The sequence below is a fragment of the Nicotiana attenuata genome, unplaced genomic scaffold (genome assembly GCF_001879085.1).
Source record: "Nicotiana attenuata strain UT unplaced genomic scaffold, NIATTr2, whole genome shotgun sequence".
Classification (NCBI taxonomy): domain Eukaryota; kingdom Viridiplantae; phylum Streptophyta; class Magnoliopsida; order Solanales; family Solanaceae; genus Nicotiana; species Nicotiana attenuata.
The window spans coordinates 214,947-219,338 of record NW_017672049.1 but is presented as its reverse complement, the minus strand read 5'-3'; the positions used below and the strand labels follow the sequence as shown (position 1 = coordinate 219,338).

The following is a 4,392-nucleotide window of genomic DNA, read 5'->3' as shown; positions in this document are numbered from 1 at the left end:
TGTTGTACTATTATCCGCCTATGTTTGTTATTTCAGCTTTTGATAGAGATGGAATAGGCACTGCGTGGCCTAGACAAATCTCATGTTGTAATGACTACTAAGTTCTATGTTTTAAATAAATGTCTTTATTTACCACAAAAAAAAAAAGAACTTCAGATCCAATACTGAAATTTCACTATGAAATGATAAAAGCGTTTCAAATCCGATTTCGAACCCCTAAATTTGTAACTTCAATTCTCAAGTGATCACATGTAAATTCTTAAATGTGTTCTCAAATAGGTAATTTGCCCACAAAAAAATCAACTTTGATTACAGCTTAAACAATGACTCCAATATGAGATGCACTTCCTCCTAAAATAATTATAAAAATAAAAATAAAAATAAAAACTAAGCTGGCCTAACAAATAGGAGAAGGGTTAATTTCATTGGTGGTCATCCAACTATGAACTATGAGTTTATTTCACAAAAGTACGTAGCCTTACCCCTACCACTGGAAGGGCAGAGAGATTGTTTCCGATAGACTCTCGGCATTGATGGCATTAAAGTTATTTTGTAAAGAATTTTTTTTTGCATAAAATGATTATTCTTGTCTTCTCCTTTTGAGGTCTAATATTACTAACTCATTTGGGTATAGGTCAAATCGGGTTGAAGGGAAATAAGCCAATCTGGGTATGGTCATTTAAGCCGATGTGGCATTATTATTANAGCTTTTGATAGAGATGGGATAGGCACTGCGTGGCCTAGATAAATCTCATGTTGTAATGACTACTAAGTTCTATGTTTTAAATAAAATGTCTTTATTTACCAAAAAAAAAAAAAAAAAAAAAGAACACACCGGTTTAATTAATTTGATCAAGAGAAAAAAATAAAAATAAAGAAAAGATAAATTTTAATTTCCAGATTAGATGAGCTTGAAGGACAGTATGATTCTGTAAATGAAGGAAATAGGATATATATTACTACTATTAAAAGGAAATAGGATATATATTCTGATCTCTAATTATAAAGACAATTATGTAGATTTATCTACGGAAACAAGCTGATTGATACAACAATTTGAAACAAGGACAATTAAGAGATTGTTTAACACGTACAATATTATATCTTCTCACAAGAGATAGCTAGAAATTAAATACTAAATATCAACAGATGAAGAGGATGGAAGGGTCGCAGCAACACTCATCAATCAGGAAACAGCAACACAGAGCTGCCAGACTGCATCAACACATCATTTAAAAAACTTGAAGTAAATACTTTTAGGCCATTTTTTTCCTCGAAATAAGAGAGACGAATTCAAGATTTGGAGTTAAAGTTCTAAATAATTTTTTTTTTTTTTTAATATATGTAATTATAGTTGGAGCTGAAAGCAAACTCTTCTAAAAAAAAACGGCCACTTACCATCCCTCAAGAAAGCCAGGTTCCCTTCTGGGGGGAGGAGCTGTATAATATTGTGGTGGCGGCATCACTGGAGGACCTTGATAATATCCTAGCAACATATATATGTTTCCATTTAACAAAATCAAATAGATTATATGTTAAAGGGATTATATTAAAAAAGAAAAGAAAAGGTTGAGGGAGCTAGCTAGTACTTGAGAGCTATGGGAAGGTTGATTTTACCACAAGAACAAGAACTAAAACTAAAGTACGTTAGTCAAGAATAGGAAATTAAAAAACCATCAAATTAAAGTTACATACAAGACACCCTACAACTTTATGTTATTAATTCACCAAGCTAAAGTTATAGGGATTTACCTTGAGCAGGGTAGGGATACGCGTACTTTGGTGGCTCACTCATCCTCGATACCCTCTCACTAAATCACAGAGATATGTTCCAAAGAAACAGAAGAAGAATAATTCCAATTTCTAACTTTATAAAAATCAGATAAGTACCCATTTATACGAGCCTAAAGTTTCAAGGGTCAGACCATGACTTATTAATTGTAAGCCTCATCAGGAGATTTGAAATGTATTCTTCCCTTACCGCAATACTGTATGCATTTTTTTGTCATTAAAAACTAACCTCATGCTTTCCCTTTTGTGTGTATGGGCTAAAAATTACCATAATTATATGTAGACCAAGTCAATATTAAGGAAGCTTTCGAAGGCTGCCACGTGTCGTCAACATGATACAATGATTTGGCTTCAAAAGGTCGATGTGATGAGAAAACAACACGTCATCAACGAGGTCGAGGTGGCTCAACAGAGGACGAAGGCGAAGACGAGCACTCCCTTTATTAAAGTAGTAACGGCTAATCTGTGATGATGGTTCCCCAGAGAATATTCCAGTGAATATTCCTCCCAATCGTACTATCACTACTAAAAATCCGGTAAATACCGACCAAAAAACCGACCAACTTTGGTCGGTTATGGCCAATTACCGACCAAAATGCGACCACATACGCTTGGACGGTATTTTGATGGTCGTTTTAATATACCGACCAAAGTTGGTTGGAAATTACCGACCAAAGTTGGTCGGTAAATTAAATTCAAAAAAAAAATATTGCAAAAAAAAACCGACCAGAGTTGGCCGGTATTTTAATTATGTAATGAAAAGATTCACCGTCTGGGAATCGAATCGGGGTGTGTACTGTGGCAGAATACTATTCTACCACTAGACCATTGGTGCATTTTGTTTTAAGATTGCCTTTTTTATTTATTTATACTCTTTAATTGTATTTTCGTACGAAAATAACCAACCAAAGTTGGTCGGTTTTATTAAAAAATAAAATTACCGACCAAAGTTGGTCGATTTTTTAAAATGACCGGCCGAATTTACCGACCAAAGTTGGTCGGTTTTTTTAATATTAATTTTTATTTATTTTAATTGCAAAAACCGACCAAAGTTGGTCGGTTTCTTAAAAAATAAATTTCGCGGGACTCAAAATTAGTTTTCCGCATTTTTGCGCCTAAGAAAACCGACCAAAGTTGGTCGGTTTCGTAAAAAAAAATTAAAAAATTAAAATATTTTGAAAATTCGACCAACTTTGGTCGGTTTTTGGCCGATTTTTTTACCGACCAAAGTTGGTCGGTTTTTTCTTGGTCGGTTTTTACCGAATTTCTAGTAGTGTATTTAGGGTTTTGTGGCCCATGTATTCTTATAAATAGAAATATATGTAGTTATAGAGGGGATTAGACATTCGTTGTAAAGTACAATACATTGACATTCTCTGATGATTCTTCCTTTGTCATACACATACAAAGTTCACATTTTTCTCATATCTTTATCTATGTTTTCTCCCTCGATCCAAGGAGGATCCGAATATTCAAAAAGCTTATCATTATCTACCCTTATCAGAAGGATTATTGAGGAATCTCACCTTTTTTGGGGTGACCTTTATCCATTTATTTACTTAAATGTCATTTACTGTTATTTATTGCTATCTTTCATATTCTTGAATCATTTACTATATCATTATTGCCACTCAATAGCATACGTGGGATCTTACTACAAAAATATTTGGTCTATCTTTTGGATATTAATATTGGCTAAGACTAACCCAACATTATTATAAAATTTGATTGTATAAACCTAGATCTAAATTTTGGTCATACAGTTTGGCACCGTCTGTGGGGATCTTCTCAGCCAATTTTTTAGTTTCCATTAGATCCATAACTCACGTGACTTGTTAAAATAATAAACCACAAAGTTTATCTTTTTTCTTGTGCGTACAAATATCTCCGTGGCAGATAACCAAGGAAACGAAACGAGGGCAACATATAATGTTCCCCTCAACCTCATGAGTGCCATCAAGGAAGGCTATGACACCCAAGATGAGGAGGTGACACCCCTGGCTTCTCCCTGTCACGACCTAAATTTCCTCTCCGTTGGGTATCGTGATGGCACCTAGTCTTAGGGACTAGGTAAGCCTAACATTTGATGAAACAACAACTATATTTAAATAACATCTAAATTGAAATAGGAATCTCTTAAAATTTACAACCCCAAAACCGGTAGTACAAGTCATAAGCTCTACAGAGTTTGCTACAACTTCTAAATACAACTGTTTGGGAATAAATAGAAATAGTGTGAATATAAAATAGGAAGGTGACTCCGAAGCCTGCGAACGCAGCAATAGGTTTACCTTGAGTCTCCTCAGCAACGGTCTGCACTGCTACTAGTGATCAAAACCTGGATCTATACAAAAATGTATAGAAGTCTAGAATGAGCACACCACAGCGGTGCCCAGTAAGTATCAAGATTAACCTCGGTGGAGTAGTGACGAGGAACAGTCAAGACACCCACTGGTCTAATAAACTGAACAAGTATAAGTATAGGAACAGCTGAATATGGTATCTACATAAAGACTGCGCAATACGGCTAATATTACAGTAATTTCAATTAGAAAGGAAACAACAAGTATTAGCAAAATACCATAAGAATGACACAGACTA

At 34.5% G+C, this 4,392-nt stretch overlaps 1 long non-coding RNA gene across 1 annotated transcript; it reads right to left on the bottom strand.

Annotated features, from left to right (window-relative positions):
- Positions 1-963: 963 nt before the first annotated feature.
- LOC109211534 lies at positions 964-1,989 on the bottom strand. Its single transcript, XR_002065740.1, has 3 exons — positions 1,753-1,989; positions 1,399-1,486; positions 964-1,215 (listed from the first exon to the last, which is right to left on the bottom strand). It is a non-coding gene; the product is annotated as an uncharacterized LOC109211534 (long non-coding RNA).
- Between the last annotated feature and the right edge of the window lie 2,403 nt (positions 1,990-4,392).